Here is a 21,891-nt window from a genome sequence, read left to right as displayed (position 1 = left end):
CCACAAAGATCCTTCAGTTGCAGAAATTAAGTCGTTCCAAGTTACCAGGTGGAGAGAGAGAGAGCTTGGCAGAGAATTCCCACTTACTTCAATGGGTGCTCAAGACACAGATCATGTGCAGGATTCCGCTCTGAGCTGTTAATGCCTGGAACCTTCATAATTATTGAGTGTGTAATACAGGGATTGTAACAAGCCTCTTTTGCGAGCTGCCCTGGGCTTGTTCTCTGAGCCACATCAAGCACTAAGTTTAAACGAAACTGCTCCCAAGTTTCCTAAATGGTTTAATAAAACATATACTGACTGTAATATTCAGTTTATAGTAGAAAACTATCGCCCCTTGGTTTGAAAAATGACCTCCAGTTGGCAATTTCACTCTCAGCTTCATAGATTATAGTCCACTGTTGGTCATTTACTCAGTCCACAGAGCAATACTTTCACATAACAAGCTCAAACGGCAATCAGTATTTGTAGGCTGCTCCACAAACTGAGGATAATGCACCGCAACACATTCTATTATGCAACTAAACAAAAGGAATAACAACCTGGTGACTCTGACACAGAGAGAAAAGGAATGCTCATTCCCTTAATGCTGAGACATCCGGCGGGTGGGTTTGGAGGGTGGGGAGAGAATTCATTTCTTTTGTATTTTTGCAGATTTCTGTTGCCTTTAATGTGTTCAATGCAAAATAAAAAGTCTCTAATTCGATTCTCTTTTCACTAATGACATTTGGCTTTGTATCATCTTAAGTCTATTCTTATTTTAATACACTACAGCAAAAGCTAGATCCTATTAGAGCTGATCAAATTTAAGGAAATTAGTGAGATACCCTAAAGTTATAAAATCTCGATCGTAATAATGGATTCAGGGCTCAGCACTGAACAGGCACTTTCAAAAACTGCTCAACTACTCTTGGAAAGAGGAAGCGTTCAAGTCTGGGGCTGTGTTCTACATCTGCTCCTACATGGTTTCAATATCAGAAGGCACCTCTGAAAAACCAGGTTCTTCTTTAGAGAGTCCTAAAATAGGGCAGACATAAGCATATGTGGTGAATTCTTGGAACTGGATTTCACTTCAGGTTGTTCAGGAATCTGGAAAAAGTATTGTGCAAGTGAAGCCCACCAAATACACACTTGCAATATAGCAGGTAGTTATCCTCTCTAGCTATCCCTACAGGCAGAGTAGGGCTTACAAGATGAAGACACATGCAGAAAGCTGCCTTCTGCTGAGTCTATCTAGATGTCTACACCAGGGGTAGAAAACATTTTTCAGGCTAAGGACACATTATCCCTCTGGAAAGCTGTTGGCATCTGTCTTCCAGTAGTGAGTGGCCTAGATGATACATAATCACACATAGAAAAAGAGTGTCTTCCTAAGAAAACAGGGAGATATATTTAAGCTTCCCACCACCCTTTATCTGTTCTAACTGCAAAGGGCATCAGGAACACTAATTCCCACAGAAGAATACAAATAAGGACAGTGTACAGCTAAACTGCAAGCCCTGTCACAGCCATTAAAGCAGTTGGAGCACATAATGCAAATCCTGACCCAACTGCACTGCCTACCAATTAGTTTACAGGCCCAATTCAGAGAGCTGGTTTGGACCTATAAAGCCTTAAATGGCTCAGGACTGCAATACCTCAAGGACCGCCTCTCCCTATATGAACCGACCCCCCACCCTGCAATCATAATCTGAGGCAGTTCTTCATGTGCCCCCAACATAGGAGGTCCTGAGAGTGGCAACACAAAAACAGGCCTTTTCTGAGGTGGCCCCCTGCTTGTGGAAGGGTGTCCCCAGGGAGGCTAGTCTGGCACCTTTGTTACATATCTTTAGGCCCCAGCTGAAAACATTCCTCTTCTCTCAGACCTTTGGCTAATTAAACAAGCTATGGCCTTTTAAACGGTGTGTGTGTGTTAGCGGGAGGGGGGCTTGTTTTTTTTGTTTTGTTACTATGGTACATAACAGAAAAATGCAGCTGCAAAATGTGTGGACTCCTTTTTTTCCATATTTGCAGGGAACACATGTCTGTTGAGACATTCCCCCTCCTCATCTTTGGTGTTCTTGCAGAAGACATCTGGGCTACATACTGAGTGTTTCCCATCTTGGAGAGGTTGCCATATTTTGAAGAGCAAAAAAAGAGGACACATTTGCTGACTTCTACGTTTAGATCACTATGATGACTCTACCCATGAAAAAGGACATGTCCTGGAAAAAAGAGGACATATGGCAACCCATCTCTCTACACTTTCAGATACTGTAAAGGTATTTTCCCCACCAGTAGTGTCTGGAGCTCTGCCACTGAACTACAATGTATAACTGCTTGCTACTTTGGTCCTTGCATTTTAGCAGCATGCAGGTGCTAAACAGAGTGACTTAGTTACTTCCTAAAAGCAGGTCAAAAGTAAAATTAGATGGCATGGCTTAATAAAGGTGTAAAAGGGATACATCACCAATCAAATCAGTATTCTTGTTTGCACTCTGCTTATACCATAGACAGCCTGCACCACCCCATGCACAGGCTCAGTAAATGGTGGGCTAGGAACCTTTAATTTCTTCTGTCTGAAACATCCTCCCTAAGTCTTTGGTTTAAGGCCTTGTATTTGCCTTGCATATCTGATTTGAGTTTCATCCCTAAGTCAATTTAAAGTTTGGATTATAGGATGATTCAGTATTTATAGCAAAAGAGGATGACCCTTTATGTGAAAATTCAGCACTGGATTTACATGCTTGTCTCATTAATACTATTGGGCAAATTAGATGATACAATTTTATGATTTAGGAAAAGAGCCTTTTAGTTTGAGAAGTAGCAATTTCCTTTTTAAAAAACATCTTTCATTTTTAAAGCAATAAAAAGTGTCATATATGTCCCATACCATAATGGATTAATTAAGGAATATTATGTTTATCCTAAGTCCTGACCAAGTTGTAGATCTTCATAACTCACTCATAAAAATTAATGCATTTTCCAACCTTCCGTAATGATATACCACCTATTTTTTTTGCCATACCTGTTCAGAATAAATTGTTCCAAATTGGATTATTCTGAGGCACAGCAAGCAGTATTAAGAAAATTACATTGTTATTTTACAAATTCACGGAACCATGCACCAAAATCTTAAGCTCCTCACTATGTGTTTGAACTGTCATGTTACTCCCACTATTAGGATATAATGCTGGTATTGACATACCTACTTTTTCTTCAAATCTAATACAAGGCGCACACGCACACACTGCCCTCTGCACCAAGCTTTGGTGTGTTTATCATATGTATATATATATATATATATATATATATATATATATATATATATATGCTTTCGTAGATTTTCACGGGTACAGGAATGCAGGTTTTGGTGTCTTCGGGTGTCTTCCCGTGTAAGAGTCGGGGTGTCTGGGCGACGTTTCGACGAGGTCTCACTCGTCATCTTCAGGCTGGTGCTTTCGGCTTCTTGTTACTGGAACAGAGCAGAATCTGGTGTTTGAGTTCCTATAAATACTGTTGAGGGGTGTGGTGTATAGCCTCCAACGTTCTGGGCAGAGAGGAACAAAAGAAGAAAAGGCACACTAATCTAGGAACTTCCTCTCTGTCCAGAACGTTGGAGGCTATACACCACACCCCTCAACAGTATTTATAGGAACTCAAACACCAGATTCTGCTCTGTTCCAGTAACAAGAAGCCGAAAGCACCAGCCTGAAGATGACGAGTGAGACCTCGTCGAAACGTCGCACAGACACCCCGACTCTTACACGGGAAGACACCCGAAGACACCAAAACCTGCATATATATATATATATATATATATATATATATATATATATATATATGCTTTCGTAGATTTTCACGGGTACAGGAATGTAGGTTTTGGTGTCTTCGGGTGTCTTCCCGTGTAAGAGTCGGGGTGTCTGGGCGACGTTTCGACGAGGTCTCACTCGTCATCTTCAGGCTGGTGCTTTCGGCTTCTTGTTACTGGAACAGAGCAGAATCTGGTGTTTGAGTTCCTATAAATACTGTTGAGGGGTGTGGTGTATAGCCTCCAACGTTCTGGGCAGAGAGGAAGTTCCTAGATTAGTGTGCCTTTTCTTCTTTTGTTCCTTAATTACTTGAGGGATATCTTGAGTGATTTCATGAGTGATATTCTGAATACCACTGGGTGGGTCATTAAGTGTAGATTAGTTGCTAAAGCTTTTGTGTCAAGACACAAGAGGTCTTTAGCTCAAGAGGTCAAGACACAAAAGCTTTAGCAACTAATCTACACTTAATGACCCACCCAGTGGTATTCAGAATATCACTCATGAAATCACTCAAGATATCCCTCAAGTAATTAAGGAACAAAAGAAGAAAAGGCACACTAATCTAGGAACTTCCTCTCTGCCCAGAACGTTGGAGGCTATACACCACACCCCTCAACAGTATTTATAGGAACTCAAACACCAGATTCTGCTCTGTTCCAGTAACAAGAAGCCGAAAGCACCAGCCTGAAGATGACGAGTGAGACCTCGTCGAAACGTCGCACAGACACCCCGACTCTTACACGGGAAGACACCCGAAGACACCAAAACCTGCATATATATATATATATATATATATATATATATATATATATATATATATATGCTATTGACTGTTCATGCAGGCAGTACAAAAATCTGCATGCAGTGGCTCATTAAACCCTCAAATTTCCAAATTGACAGGCAAAAAATAAAATAAATCCCCCAAATAATAATGTACAGATGTTCCTTATTTAAATTAGCTGTTTGGCATTTAATGCTGCCAATCTCATATGTGATCAAGTTTGTGAATTTCCAGGTACTCTACATTTTGCAGCAGGGTTATTTACCCTCCAGTTGGATTATCATTCCAGATGATTGAAATAGATAATTGTTCAATAAACAGCAAATGTTAGGTGGCTGGGGTTATCTAAGGGCTTCAAATGGCCAGTTATATTTTTATTACTCATTAACAGCATCCTTTTCTTCTGCTGCTCATATTGGTTCCTTCCTTTTGTACTTTAATCTACAATATCGCCTCAAAAGTAATTTGCTTTTAGTTATCATTTGCAAAGTAATCCTATTCTCAAATATAAAATAGAAATCTTATTCTCAAATCTTTTCACAGGCAGAATCTCTAGCTAATTCACTATATTGTGTGAGTTTGGGTGATGTATTCACTTGGCATGTCTCCCCTCACTTCCATTACAATCTGGAACAAGGAGCTGACTTATCTGTGAAACAATTTTGCCCTGCAGTCAGAGGAGGCTAGTTCCTAAGGGTAAATGAGACTCTGCCCCACAAACCCCAGTCTGCGTTCTTACTTACATTAAATCAGAGGTTGTTGCCTGTCATTGGCTCTGGACTCCATCTGTTATTGGCTCTGGTTCCTAAAACTGTAGGTATTTCTGCCCCACCAGCCTCAGTGGGCACCAGCAACCACAGCTTTTACTGAAAGTATGCAAATCGGCAGTAGCACAGTTTAGGTTCACTGGAGGTGCCCATACATTTAGAAATACATATCTTTGATTTATTCCATAATGCAGTAAGCCAGCCCTGCTGCGTTTGTGGACCTACAGCTCGTTCTGCTGAGATCACCTGTACAGTAATCTCTGTGCATATGGAAAACTGATTAGGACTCATTTTAAATGTGTTTGTGGGAGGGAAATGCTATTGGTTTGCTTTGTTTTTGTTATCATTCTTGTTTCTATTTTGTATTTGTATTCCGTATTTCTGTGCTGTGAAGCACCCTGAGATCTTTGGATGAAGGATGGTATACAAATTTAATAAATAATAATAATCTGAGCTCTGGACCAACATACCCTCCAACCTTTGTCCGATGAAAATAGGCACATCCTAAGGAAAAGCAGGACATCCCAGGATCAAATCAGAAACCGGGATGGCTTCTTTAAATCCAGGACCGTCCGTGGAAAATAGGGACACTTGGAGACTCTGGAACAAGTTGGATTAGGCCTTGATACAGGATGGTGTTGTCACTAAACCCATGGTGCACTGAAGGGAGAATGTCAAGAGAATCTCAAGCCCAAAGGCCAGAAGTGGCTGTCCAGGCCTCTCTGCTGGGGAATTTCTCCAAGTCACATCCCCTTTGCAGACAATCTCCTTACCATGCCTCCTGCACTCTCCTTGAGGGTTTTTGCCTGGCTGCAATGCATCCTTAAACTCCAGTTATCCTTCTTGCTTGCTTGCTGCCTCTCTCCCATGTCTGGTAAACAGCATAAATAGGGCAGGGAGTGAGGTGGAGGGAACCCCATTCATCACACAAATGCTGTAGCATGGGCTGATGCCTCTAGGTTCTACAGCACAGTGCTATGATGCAGCAAGGCTTGGAGGTCTAATCTGGATTCATTTCAGAGCGGGCTCACCTCAAAGAAAGTTTGGGATCTGTTTATTTATTATTTATTCTACTTAAAAATGTTTGTATACCTCAATTTATTTATTTTTAAAAAAAATACCAAAGCTGTTTATGACAATTATATCTATACAATAAAAATCACATAAAATTTTTAAATCACAGATCATCAGCTAACTATTACAGATGTTTTCTTAATTGTCTGCATAAGCCTAGCGGCATGGAAAAATATTCAGCAAAAACATTTAAAGGTTGAAACAGAAAGCACCTGCTGAATCTCTATTGGAAGAGTATTTATTCCACAGGACTGGGTCAACAACACTAAAAGCTTGGTTTCACGTCAATATGAAATGAGCCTCATCCACGCAGGGGATGATCAACGGTGCTCCTGCAGATGATCTCAGTGACTGAGTTGGGATACAAGGGTTCAGGGTTCAGGCAGTACCCTGGACCTCAGTTGTTCAGGGCTTTGTAAATTAATACAGCTCAATTAATACAATCTGAAATGGATCAGCATGGGCCCAAACTGAAAATTCATTGCACGGTACCTTCTACCCCACTTCTCTGTGCACACATTGGTTTGTGCAATTATATCTGAAATGCTCATGGAGTTTCTGTTATTCAGAAAATACTCTGCACACAATCTCTGTTTGTGAAGACACTTCCCCACCCTGAACATGAAAAAGAAATTCCTACACATTTGGACCTAGATTAATACAGAAGAAGAAGAAGCCTTCTTGAAGCGGAACACTTTGCATCCCACCACCCACATTCAAATGCACAGCTATCATTAGCTATTATTTTATACAAGAGTGCCTTTAGGGACAGGAAGTCTTTAGAAATAAGATATTCAAAATAGTATATGGATTTCTATATTTTGTTAAATTTAAAATCTAGTCCAACAAAAACAGCTTTCATCTTCCTTAGCACGACGTAGCCAACATTCTCTGCCTACAACTCAGATTATCATTGTTTCCATTGTATAACATGAACTGACCCAGAAAACTAAAAAGGATAAGGAGCCGGGGGGAGGGGGGGCTTGGTTTATACTGTAGCCAAAAGTTCACAAACAACACAGTTGGTGTATCACATAGCAACCACTTGGTGCCTATTATTAAAATACAGCTGTGGCATTGGGGGAAAATGCTGCTCACAGATTAAAAAGCAGAACTGTGATGATGTGTCTTTTAGGTTTATATATCAATCCATGTCCTTTTTGCCCTGATTAGCTTTGACATGATCAGTTACTCATATAATCCACACAGATAAATAAAAATTTTCTCAAACAGGACACTGTCCATTTGCAGGTTTCCATCAAAGTTTAGAGTCACACAGGTAATTATTATCTTATGCATGAGAGACAAGAAAAATGGGTAACATTCAGTTGGTTAGTCGTGTATATCTCCCACCTGCATATTGTTTTTCCTTCCCTTTTTCTTATAACCATCTCCAGTTTAGTCTAACACAACACAGTCCTGTAAGAACAAAAGAAGAGGCCGGCTGGATCAAGCCAATGGCCCATCTAGTCCAGCATCCAGTGGCCAACCAGATGCCTGTGGGAAACCAGCAAGCAGGATTCAAGCGCAAGAGGACCCTCTCCTCCTGCAGCTTCCAGCAACTGGTATTCAGAAGCACTGATGCCTCCAACTGTGGCAGCAGAGCACAGCCATCATGGCTAGTAGCCACTGAGAGCCCTCTCCTCCAGGAATTTGTCTAATCCTCTTTTAAAGCCTTCTAGGTTGGTGGCCACCACTGCCTCCTGTGACAATGAATTAATTCCATGACTCCAGTCAAATTCAGCTGTGCAGCTATACCTGTGTTGTATTTATTCAAAGAAGCAGTACTCAGTAGCTCAGGGAGGGGGGGACACTCCCAAACCCCAATGCTTAGGAGTCATGCCAAAGTGGAGACCACCCATTCTTACCTGGATACCCTGTCTACTCTAACACCAGATGCAAGGTATGGGACTAGAGATAGGCTAGAAAACCCTCCCTTGGTTTTAAATGGGTAGGGTAGAGAAGGCTGGTGTGGTAGACAGCTCTTGCAAACAGGAAATAGTAAAGAAAATAATTACCAAAGACAGAATTTAGGGCAGGCCTCAAACATGGAAATTACCAAGCAAAACTCAAAATGGACCTCAAGGAACTGTAGAAAGAGATGAAAAGGAAGATATATGCCACCCCAGTGATACGCAGCATCCTACGCTATATTTGAGGGCTTCGTTTGAAAAATCTCTCAATTACAGTAATTGTTCCATTACATGTCATGTTGGGAATGATTAGCTCAAGCTTCTCTCTATGATTCTTACACAACAGTGCACACAAGTAGGTGTGCAACATTTCCCTTTTGTTTGATATATCATTTTGCAGCAAAGAGGTTCTTCATATTATTTTCTCAGCTAACCATGTGTTGCCTTAAGGAAGTAATGTAAAAAAGGCAATACCACCTACAGTAAATAAAAAGTGCCTAGTGGATCGAAGAATCGAAAAATGCAAATGTCAGTGTAGTTCCCAAGGCACCTCTTTGGAAGACTCGCCCTAATCCAAGGAGGGTGTTTGTGCTGCTTCCATCTTCTGTCAAAGCAGAGTGAAGTGATGAGGAGTTGTAATTGTAGTATTACTATCATAATTCCTCCGCCCTTCACCCTGAGGTCTCAGGGCAGATTACAACATCAAAATACAATATTAAAAACGGCCTACAGTCACAAAATAACAGTGGGTCTACAAATATACACCTCAGGTGTCAAAAGCTAGGGCAAAGAGGTGCATCTTCAGTATTCTCCAGAAGCTGTATAATGAAGGTGCCAGATGCACCTCTGTGGAGAGGCAGTTCCACAGCTTAGGGCCACCACGGAGAAGGTAGTATCCTGGACCACCACACAGCCCAGTTTCTGAGGGTGGAGGAACTACCAAGAGGGCCCTCTCTGCTGATCTCAGTACCCAAAAGGGTCTGCAGGGAAGGAGGCAGCTTTTCAGATATCTGGGGGCCTAAGCCATTTAAGTAGATGAGGGTCTGGAAGGTACGGAATCCAAAACAGGAATTCAGAAGTAGGAAGGTTGTGTTGATGAGTAGGCATTAAGTATGGGGATGTTTCCAACCCTGATGTGAAAGGGAACTAGGGCAGACAGCAGGTAAAATGTACGTTCATTCTACATGAATTTTATCTGCCTTTATGGAGGTCCCATGGGGATTCTTTCTTTTAATCCACACTTCAATACCATTAAATATCACCCTGAAGCTTACACAGATAAGGAGCTATTTTGCAAACATGTAGTATTAATAGTTCTCCAACATGCCAAGTACTTTACATTTTTTCCCTCTGTGATTTTCACAATAGCCTACAGATAGGTCAATATGGTTGTTGGCCATGACCTAGAACCTGTGTCCCAACACTCTTATATTCTATATGGAAATCTCTGTCTGAGAGAAACATTCTCGCTCACCCGATAAACATGTGGTTATGAAGAGATTTGAACATAGTTAACTACCTGTTTTTAAATTGTATTTTATTTGTGTTTTTATTTTCTGTAAACCACTTAAAGGTTTTACTGCAGTCAAGCGGTATCGAAATACTGCTAAATACAATAAATGAAAACTCTCGAAATCAGTGGCTTTGTTTGCACATAACAGTAAGCCATATTCTGGGAGTGGGGGATTCTTGTCTTACCAGAAAAGAGCAGCAGTCTGGTGCACACACTCAATTGTGCCCGCTCTGCTGCTCATTAGCAGTAAACTATTCCTTGTTTCAGACAATGGGTTACCCTTATGTGTGAACCAGCTCATTGTTTCTTGGTGTGTGCACATGAGTGCTCATCTGAATACATACATGTGAGTCACAACATCCATAAGAACATCTTGCCTATCACAGCATGAACCTGTGTATGATAATGGTTTTATTTGTTACACATATATTAAGATGTGTTGTGTGTGTGTTTGTTTGTTTTTAGCTTTAAAATACTTCTCTGTCAAAAGAACTTCCCAGACAGGCATCCGAAGTCCAGAATATCCCTTACATTTTGAAACTTGTTTTTAATTACCCATTCAAACCTAAAGAGAAATAAAGGTAGCATTTCAACTATCAACATTTATCCTTTGAAAATCTAGTTAAATTATCTTAAGCAAATGTGTGTGTTTTTGTTTGTTTTTTTAGAAAAAAAGAGGGGGGTCTTTAATGAAGAAGATATACCACCTCCAGTATTTTTCCCTGTGTGTCAAAGGATTCACCTAACAAATCATAATCCACAAAGGTACAACCTTCCCCCACTGAGGCAAAATGCATACAAAAAAAAAAAAAAGATTGCTATGGCAAAGAATTGTGAATTTCATTAAATATGTTAACGGGGGGAAAATTCAGCTTTGAAAAATAGTAATCCTGTCTTTCAACAAAAATATTATAGGAAGCTATGAATTTGGTAGATCTGAATAGGCTGTTGGTACATGTTTTACTAAGGTAATATAATGGCACACTATTATTAGATCACATTAATCATTACTATGCCAAAGGCAGTGACAGCCCCACTGAAAAGGATTGAAAGGGTTGGTAATGGATATAAATTACCCATTGTGTGATAAAAGGATTTTTACTAAGAAGGTAAGAATAAAACAGCAAATTTCTAATATAACTGTTGTGGGGAGAAAGAAAAAGGGGGAAACCAAAATAAAAGTAATCCTCTCTTGGTAATATCCACAAAAATCAAAAAGTAAGCACTTCTTGAAACAAGATAAAGTCACATTTTTTTAAAAAAAAAAAGTATACTGTGTGAAATTAATTTCTTGGCATCTAATATCGCTATCAGTTTAAATGGTTTATGGGATGATCTCTAAGAAATATGGTCAAAACGAAAGGTAGACTTTTGCTAATTACAAGTAAAGATAATTTTATGTAGATACATTTCAGCACCTCAGCAGGATCGAATATGGACTGCCGGGAACCCCAACATTATATGTTTGTTTTATGGGATCTGGCTCAATCACCCCATTTTCTTTGTGCAAGAAAAGAAAACCACACAATAGCACCAAGTACTTAATTCTGTATGCAACAGAGGCCTTTTCCAGGTAAAATTTCTTTTTTTAAAAAAAATTCATTCTTATTAATACTAAGAGTGGGCATATTATGAGGTATGTGGCTAATCCACACATATATAATCCACATCAACCTTGTTTACAGATTATTACATGTTCCTGCTGGGTTACAAACCTCAGCTAGGGCATGATTTGCCCACATTCTGTAATTATTCCAAAGTAAGTTTAAAAACTTAAGCCAGTGCTTCAAGAACCCCAATATGAATATTAACTATAAAAAAGATAATGCATGTATTTTCATCCTACTCTTCTACCAAAATGTACCTTGAGTAGCTTTACTAATATGGGCAAAACCTGCTGGTTCTTTCTGAATTAACATAGGTGATTCTAAAATGAATTCGAGTTCCACCTCATAATTACTACAGACACCATTGCAGAATCTGAATTAGACACGAATTGGCCCCTGGCAAACTGAGGGTGTCATTAGGGTGCCCTGTCAGAGAGGCCTTGAGGCATTCCTAGGCATCTTGGCATTGTGGAGAATATAACTGAGAGGCTTATCCTGAGCCTTGGAGAAGGCTTGACTAGGATTGGGAGAAAAAAATTATCAGCCCATAAGCACCTATGGTGCGGAAATATCTCAGCATGCACAGCAATGTCTTAGGAACAAAGCAAGCTGCCTTGTACCAGTTCAGATCATCAATCCATCTTGCTCAATATAGTTTACCCAGACTGGCAGGAGCTCTCCAGTGTTTCAAGCTGGAATTTATCCTAGCCCTACCTGGAGATGCTGGAAATTGAACCAGGTCCTTCTGCATATAAAAGCAGATTCCCTTCTCAGGTCCTGGAGAAGGCCACAGTATGAATAGATTAGGCTCTTCCTGCTGTCCCTCCCCCTGATGATTCTGTGGAAAATACTGGTGGTGGGTCCCAGATCCAAGCAAAACCTCATGGAAGGTCCAGGGTGTCTTTCTTATATATTGAAGCTACAGCTTCTATGTGACTAAGATACTCAAGCTAGCATGTCCAAGAGCACTCTAGCCTGAACAATACTTGTTGGCCCACATGACTGTGTGTGCTGCCATTCAAAGCCATATGGGTTAGCAAAGGGGAAGCAGAGAAGATATGATCCCTTGCTAGTCAGGTGTGAACCTGACAAAGTTTTCAGATGCTGGCACACACCAACAGCATCATGATAGCTGTACACAGACCTAGGAGAGTCATAAGTGGGGCTAAACCCTTCACTGGATCATTGTTGTCCCTTGTATACTCTAAGCGTGGTGTCCAGAGATCACAGTTTCAGTAGCATCCCCAGCTATGATAGTGATAGCCCAAGTTTACTCTGAGGCCCTACTTGACTTACAGTACTAACGTGTGAAGCATGGAGAACAACCCATTCCAGTGGGAAAGCACAGATTGTGGGCAACTCAAGGAGATGCTGACCAGCTGAGCAGTTGGGGGGGGTGGGGTGGAAACAGGCAGAAAAACTGACTGGCAGGAGTGGGTTTCCAGAAGACAAGGGAAGGTGGAGGCAGGTATTTCAGGATCATGGAGAGAACCCAGTCACAAAACAAATAATTCCATCAGGCCTTCAGCCACCTGAGCCCATTAATGCTTCTTTGGCCTCACTGCCACTTCAAGGCTCCACCCTATGGGTAAGAAGTTCAGAGTCATAGAAAATGAGCCTTCCATCTAACCTGTAGTCCACCACTTAGTTTGTCTTCGGAAGTGGAAGAGTCAAAATGGATTTTGAGTTGAAGCTCAAATTTGACAATATGCAAGAAGATTTTATGATACTAAACCAGTTAATATATAATATTAAACCAGTTTTTCTTTCAATATACACGCACCATGCAAAGGTTCTAGGCATTAACTTGGGGACATTCATTCATAAAATAAGAGAGTCTTTTAAAGCACTTCTTACCAGGTTAGTCCAACATCAACAGATATTTCTCCTGGCTGTGGGATCTTCTCAGAGATGTGAAGTAAGTACTGAAGGTCAGGAATTGCAAAAACAATACCTGTGAGAAATTTAAAAATGTGTAAAGCCATTGTATTAAATCAAAATCAATTCTATCTAAAACAGAAGCTGTATTAGAAGTGTGCAAAATAAAGACCAAATCAAACTAGAACATAGACTTTGAGGAACTGATGGTTTGGTTCTTAGGAGCAGAATTCCTTCTATTGTATAGGGAAAATATATTCTCATATTACACCAATGAACTGGAATACATTTTCCTGACCACTTCCCAAAACTAGGAGAAAATCATGACAAGTGTGAGAGAAATGCAATTATTTGACAATGATATCCTAATCTCTCAGAGAAACTCATTTTTTAAAAAGTTCTGTTCTACAAATAAGTTGCATATAAGTAAGTGTCCAACCATGGATGGTTATAATTAATATACTTCATATGAAGAGAGAGCAATATCAGACATCATAACTAAGACACTGCCTTACTAAGTCTAACAAATTTAAGATTGTTACATTTAAAAAACAAGAAGAATTGACCCAAATATTTTTTTAACAATAATTTCATTTTAGGATGTCTGCAGGCATTAAAGCCAAGCATCCTCATTATATTACTCCAGAGATTCCTCAGTGATCCCTGTTTACAAAATCAAAGGTTGTGATCAACATCAACTAAAGTAGCTGATTTGTTAAGCTACCAGCTGTCTGTAGGGTCACTATAACCTCGGGACATCAACTCATAAAAGCTTGCAAACAATTCATTACCAAGAAGGCTGCTTACATCACTTAGTAATCCCAATGACTTTATGTCCAATACATATTCAAATGTGCAAAAATGTTCTAAGAAAAGATCTGAAGCAGACTATTCAATCCTTACTCAACTCCAGAAAGCCTGAAGAACTAAGTTACAGGAAGTTGTAAACTGGAAAATCAACAGTTAGTACATTGAAGGAAAGCACAGCATACAAAGTACCGGTAAGTGCAAACCATAGGATCATTAAACTCCAAATATTACTATTAATTAAAAAAAAATGCTGTCCCATCCTTCCTCCCCAAAAATGCCAGGAGCATGTAGTATTTCTTGCTAGCAGCTTAACAGATGAATAGCCTAAAATTTAACATAAGTTTAAGTTGCAAAAGCCAGCCAGTCATCTAGTAATGAAAAAGAATACAAGCTTTACAACACACCCAATTTTGGGCACCAAGCAAGATTGGGTTCAGTTAGTACTTGGATGGGGGGAAAGAGTGCAACCTTTGTAGCACAATGTAAGACCAGCTGTATTCACCAGTGGTCCAACACCAGCCCCCAAATTGCAAATTGACTTCAGCCAGACAGGTGAATAGCTGCTTTTGCATCACTGCTCCTGCCCACATCACCACAACAAAGCACAAGCTATGGCATAGTTTGGCACCCAACCACAGCATACCACCACTGATATAAACTCAAAATCTTAGGAGACCATAACTCAGATGGCAGGGCACAAAACAGCTTGTGCTCTTCACACACATAGGAAGCTGAGCACATTGCAAAACAATTATCTGTCTGGAACCCAAACACAGCTTCATGCGTAAGCACCAGTCTGGCAAACCCTCTGGTTTGGCAAGAGGGAACTGCTTGCAGGTGAGTGACCAGGCTGGTGGAGAGAAACAGAGGGTGATGTACCATCTCTGATTAGAAATGCCATGGATGTCTGAAGGCTTTCTCCACTGTATGTGCTTTTCCAAATAAATACATTTAGTCAATTAACTGCTTTGTACATTTTACATTTTCAAAGATAAAAGAGGCAAGAAAATCCACAAGTTATCTGTTACTTTTCACTAACATGAATATATATTTTTCCCCAATATAAAAAGTGTTTGGGGTGTAAAAACAAAACAAAGCATTACTGTTTTGAATGAGTCACCTTATTTACTCTGCTCCAAATACAAGATACAACTTGGCATGACAACTGCTAAGTGCAACTGAATCACTCTCAAAGTGAACCATTCACAGTGGGATCTGGTGTTAAACAGGATTGTGTTATTGCCCCAAATCTATTCATTATTTTCATTGCCATGATCCTACACTTTGTCGAAGGGAAACTCCCTACTGGAGTAGAAATCATATATCGAACAGATGGAAAGTTCTTCAATGTGAGCAGGCTGAAAGCAAAGAGTAAGGTTACTGTAACTTCCATCATAGAGCTTCAGTATGCTGATGACAACATAGTGTGTGCACACTCAGAGGATGACCTCCAAACCATCCTAAATATCTTTGCAAAGCTTACGAAAAGCTTGGCCTATCACTCAGCATCCAAAAAAACAAAGTGCTGCACCAACAAGTACAAAATAACCCCTCTGAAGTGCCACAGATCCAACTCAGTAGTGTAACGTTGGAAAATGTCAATCACTTCTCCTACCTAGGCAGTTATCTTTCCACAAAGGCTAACACTGATGCTGAAATCCAGCATCACCTGAGCTCTGCAAGTGCGGCTTTCTCCCGATTGAAGTGCAGAGTGTTTGAGGACTGGGACATTCACAGGGAAACCAAAATGCTTGTTTACAAAGCTATTGTACTACCAACCTTACTGTATGCTTGTGAAACATGGACCACTTATAAATGCCATCTTCAACTCCTTGAAAGATTCCATCAACGGTGTCTCCCAAAAAATTTGCACATCACTTGGGAAGACAGGTGAACTATTATCAGTGTACTGGAAGAGGCAAAGATCACCAGTGTTGAAGCAATGATTCTTCAACATCAGCTTTGTTGGACTGGTCATGTTGTGCGGATGCCTGATGATAGTCTTCCAAAGCAACTACTCTATTCTGAACTTAAAAATGGAAAGTGTAATGCTGGTGGTCAACAAAAGAGGTTTAAGGACTGTCTCAAGGCAAATCTTTAAACATGTAGTATAAACACTGACAACGGAAACACAGGCCTGCGAGCACTCCAGTTGGAGAACAGCCTCTACCAAAGGTGTCATGGGCTTTAAGGACACTCGAACTCAGAACGCAAGGGAGAAACATGCTAAGAGGCAAATCAACTCCCGTGTGGAAACTAATGTCCCCACTGTGGAAGGACATGTGGGTCCAGAATTGGCCTCCACAGTCACTTACAGACTCATTGTTAAAACAGTGTTTATGAAAGACAATCTTACTCTGCTACAAGTGATCACCAAAGAAGAAGAAGCAACTGAATCCAAAACTGTATATATTTGATCCCGACTCATAGTTATTTCCAGTATGAAAAGTGACATAAAATCTGGTTTTCTGGAAGAGATGCTACCTCATATTCCTGCAAAAGCTTTTCAAAAGGCAAGATGCCAGGTCATGTCTTGCAAAGGCTTCACTTTGAATTACATCCTATTCCCAAAGCACTCTTTATTTCTGACGATGCTGAGGATACCCAATTATGAAGTCGGTCTTGGTTTGATGGGCAGGGTTTTGACTTGCTCATTTTTAATGACAACAGTGTGATTTACCCAAAATCCATCTTTTTACCTGCTGGTGTTAGTTTCTCTTCATCATGAAAAATTAACAGCAGCCCTGATGGATCAGACCAGAGACCCATCTGGTCTCCCATCCTGCTTCCAACACTGAGATGCAGAGTGTTGAAGCAAAAGGATTGTGAGAGGATAAAGAGGAATAACCCCACCCCAAATCCATAATTACCACCCTCAGCTCATTGTAGAAAAGGTGAAATACAATTATAATTCATAATTATAGCTGCCCCCATTGTTTTTCTCCTCACGATGCATATTCAAAGGCGTACTACCTCTAGAGCTGGGCTTTTCATTTAGTTAGCATGGCTAATAGCAATCAATAATCTTGCATTCATGAAAGAATGATCAGACAGTCCAAGATTAAAATAAAGTTATTAGGATACTAGTCATTTTATTTATATAGCAGAGAACTGAGGGCACTGGACACTTCAACTAGGTAGTTTGAACACAACCTGCAGAAGGTTCCCTGATGCTCCTGAACTCAACAGGATAATTCTCCCTTTGTAATCACAACAACAATAGTAATATAATCCTGTTTGGTGCTAAGCCCCTGCTTTGTGCAGCACTCTTACCAACCAGCTGGCTGGGCAAGCCCTGGCCTTTTGGTCAAGCCCCACCTTTACATGTATGACATCAGGATTGGCCCATGGGCTGGAGGTTCCCCACCCCTAATCTAGAGACACAAAAATTAGTCTCAGGAGCTGAAGTTCCATTGCCTTGCCTCAGGTAACAGTGCAACCCTGTAAAAAGCTGAAGGCCGTCCTGAACACAAAATGTAAACGAATGTTAACGTACTGTAAAATAAACACCAGAAATACATGGAATAATAAGAAACATGGTAAGGCTGAATTAAAGTGCAGAAGGAGAAGCAGCCACACCGAAGTGCTGGTGTTAGTTGGCAACTTTGTTATTGTTGAGTTTGAGACTGGGAAAATGAAAAGAAAAAGTGATATTCATTGGCATGAAATCATCTTTTTTTTAAATGGGGGCTTCTGTGACATTTGTCTTTCCTGCAATTGATCAATGTTGGGATGAAAAAAGAAGAAGCATTCGATTATTGTAATGAACACTGCAACTTCCCACATGGCCTTGATACTGATCAGCAACTTGTGAATGCATGCACAGGGTCTTGCATTGGGGGCATTTATTTCTGGGTGTTTTTTTCCGCATGTTACATTGGTCACATTATATTGTCCACACATAATTTGCCAGAAAGGCTTTTCAACACAGTTTCCAATAACCATTACGATACATTTGACACTTTTAGAAGACATCTGAAGGCAGCCCTGTTTAGGGAAGCTTTTAATGTTTGATGTATCATAGTATTTTAATATTCTTTTGGAAGCCGCCCAGAGTGGCTGGGGAAACCCAGCCAGATGGGCGGGGTATAAATAATAAATTATTATTATTATTATTATTATTATTATTATTATTATTATTATTATTATTATTATTACTTGCCCATGAAACGTTAGCTCTGAATGCCAATTGCAGATGGAGAAAAATTGATTCATACTTTTATAGAAAACAAATATCCAAGTTACAGATAAATTCTTGATGTTGTAAAACTGTTACATTAGTCACATCTTTTAAAACGCAATTAAGAATGAAGCGTCTAAACTTCCTATGGCATACTTCTGGGTTACCAGTATATGTTAACTGAAGCTAAATGATTTTAACTGAAACACAAAATATTATGTAAAGAAGTTTACAAATGTTACATTGGTCAGCATAGAACTACCCTATAACATTGTTATATAACAACAGGAAGGGTTTTTTTCTTTTCTTTTAAAAGCTAATCTGTTGTGGTAGTTGCTTTTAAGATTACTGTAGCAGGGGGAGGGGACATTTTTATTTGGCCCCCTTACCCTGTTGATTCCTGAACTCACATGTAGTTCCCTATATTCCCCCCTCAATGCTTTGTTCTTAAGGCTGAAATGCCCTGTCACTCTAGTTTCTCTCAATTCTAGTAAGAGGGTCCAATTTCAAGAGGGATATATCTGTCCAGCTTGCACTCCAAATAACTCAGCTCATGACAGAATGCAAACATCAGCAAGTGTGAACTAGATTCTAAGTAGATTCCAATTAGAAGTGATTAAAGGGATTAAGTGCTATGTAGCTTTCTTTGGGAGCACAGAAGTCTAATTCAGTTTAAGCCTGGTTAAATCTACACTTTTAGTTTCTTTTTCTCTCCTTTTGTCTCTCCATTTGAACCTACATGTTTGGTTTAAAGGTTTTCCATTTTTGATCTCCTGGCATGAAGGTTCTCCAAAAGCAGGCAAGAATTATTGCAACTTGAAGGATCCATGTGGCAAGTATGTCCCTGTATTATGCCTCTGTGAAGCCATGTTTCCCTTTGAATAATGAAGGCTGAGAACCAGACATAAGTGATGCTGTGCCTTCTGTTTCATTTAACTGAACTAAGGTTATGTAAAACCTCTTCTTTACTTGCACAGATATTTCCACTTTCCCACACACCGGGTTGTATCCAACGCAGCACTAAGTCAAAGTCACTCCAGCAGAGAGTTTGCATAATCTGTTGCACAATGAATTATAATAATAATTTATTATTTATACCCCGCCCATCTAGCTGAGTTTCCCCAGCCACTCTGGGCGGATCCCAATCAGTGTTAAAAACAATACAGCGTTACATATTAAAAACTTCCCTGAACAGGGCTGCCTTAACCAGCACAACTGTTGCATTGGATTCCTCTGTGGTGCAATGTTAAAACTCATCCTAGCACAAAAGCCCTTGCACTTCTGGACAGAGAATGTTGGATACAGGATAATGGAATTACGTGTTCATTCAAAATACTTATCCTCAGAAGGATTTTCAGTTAAATTCACTGTTTCACCCTGAATTTGTACGATCTGCTATCGTGAATCATGTTTTCCATTAAACTGCACAGGTGCCATCTGCATGTGAAATTGGCTTATTTCTGAAAAAATATTCTCATTCACAAACAGAGAGGCAGCAGTATAAATGAATGCACATTTTATTCTTGTTGCACTTCACATATGGAAGTAACTTAATGGTGCAAATTAACATCAAAATTCTCTGCATGTATACTCAGAAGTGGTCCCACCTACTTCCAATAAGACTTACTCCCTAGTGAATGTATTTGGGATTGAAGCGTACATCACAACTTTTACATATAGATTTGGTGATAATGGATTGTATCCAACAAAGTGTTAACTCAAATCAATGAACCTACATGTCCATTACCTTAAAATGGTCTGCTCTCAATAGGACTAGCATTTCAGAAAACCCAATGTTCACAAACTTGCTGTATCTTTGGGGCATTATCCTCAAGACTGAATAAATGGTCTTCACTTCAGAATCTGAGATCACAGGTATTCACAGAATCCATAACTTAAATGGAAATACCTCTTAAGTATTTATTTGAAGATAAATACAATCTATATTGTGAAAAACAAAAACAGAGTAATAAGCTGCTTCTTTGCAGATGTTATTGTCCCAAACAGGTCCTTAGTAACCATAGAACAGAATTATTTATTATTTTGTTGCCATAATATTTACAAGGCTGTCTTTAATAATAAAAGGAATGCAAAAAAAGAAAATAAGATTTTATTCAAAAACTCATGACTTGAAATTTTTTATCAATGATTCTCAAGGAGCTTTGACTAAGGTGATTTGTAAATTCCAATAATAGATGGAACAGAATGAGACCTCATCCATCATATATATATATATAGTCCTATGCTGATTTGTTTGGAGGATTTGTGTCATTGATCAGCAGGTCAATGTCTCTTAAAATCTCTTTTACCATTTCATGACTTTTTGACTGAAGTCTTCAGGTTGAAAACCTGGAAGTGATTTAAAGTATGCAATTCATAATGCCTTAGACAAATTGGAGAACATCTCCTATTTTTTCTATATTCAGCTGAAACACAGATACTGAAACACAGATACTGCAAAATAGCCAAAAGAAAAAATAATAACTTACTTGCACTAACGTCATTCTAAAGTTTTTAACATAAATAGTGTAAAATAAATATATATTTAATGTGGGTTAATACCTCAAGCTATATATAAAGCTATGGATGTGGCAATCTTAGCCACATTGTAGGAGGGAGAGTGATTGCTTTAAAACCAATAAAGTGCACTGTGAACCACAGAACATCAACTTATTACAGTACTTTTTTTTTTATTTAACAAAATTTATATATACCACTTGCTTGTCATAAGACCTCTAAGTGATTTACAAAATACAAACAATTAAAATTGTAAATAAAATGCAATTAAAAATATAATTAAAATAAATGGTAAGCTAAAAAGAGATTGAACATATGTGAATTTCTACATTTCTGGACAGTCTTGCCTAAACAAAGATATTTTAAGGAGGCACTAAAAAGAGGCACCAAAAATGCCTGCCTGGTGTCAATAGGCAGGCAGTTACAAAGTGCAGGTGCTGCCACACTAAAATATCCATTTCTAACAACTGTGGCACTTATTATGTGGCACTTGCCACAGTGCCAGTTCTGATCGATGCTGCCGAGTGGGTGGATAAGGCAATTTGGCAAGTAAACTGGTTCCAAGTTGTTACTAGTGTGTTAAGTCAGATCTGCTCATTATGTATACCATCTGAACTTGAATGAAAACTAAGGAAGGATGAACAAAGACCAGCTCAGGACTTTCAACAGTTTCCAATGGGTTTGCCTATCAAACCTCTTGCTCCTCACCTCCTACTGCCCCTGCACCTTACACAGCTTCTCAGTAGCTGCTGCCACCACCCAAGTCCGGTGGTACTTGCAACTGTTACATATGATGACTTTTTAGTATGTTAATATTGATGGTAGTGTTCTTACAATATATAATTTAATTGTAAGCCACCTTGGAAAAGATTTATATCCTGAAATGTGGGGCATAAATAATTGCCACAAATAAAGTCTTTAGATTGAGTGTCACATGCAAACACACATCATGCATGCATAAGCAATTTATGGGTGCCGTCAGACTGGTTTACATGAAGTTGTTATTTTTAGTAATGACGTGGGGGGCCCCTCAATGCAGGGTGTCATAAAACAGGATGGC

At 39.5% G+C, this 21,891-nt stretch overlaps 1 protein-coding gene across 3 annotated transcripts in view; it reads right to left on the bottom strand.

Moving 5' to 3' along the window:
* Positions 1-21,891, bottom strand: part of ZNF536 (zinc finger protein 536) — a 567,281-nt gene that overhangs the window by 362,232 nt on the left and 183,158 nt on the right. The window contains exon 2 of one of the 3 annotated variants that reach the window (XM_082232848.1): positions 13,304-13,400. The exons of the other annotated variants lie outside the window; for them this stretch is intronic. The gene's annotated coding sequence lies outside the window, so the exon portion shown is untranslated. The remainder of the gene's footprint in view (positions 1-13,303; positions 13,401-21,891) is intronic. 3 annotated transcript variants of the gene reach the window in all.

This window comes from Podarcis vaucheri, assembly GCF_965113315.1.
Source record: "Podarcis vaucheri genome assembly, chromosome: 7".
Lineage (NCBI taxonomy): Eukaryota > Metazoa > Chordata > Lepidosauria > Squamata > Lacertidae > Podarcis > Podarcis vaucheri.
The sequence above is the reverse complement of the archived record's forward strand: the minus strand, read 5'-3'. Positions and strand labels throughout refer to the sequence as shown.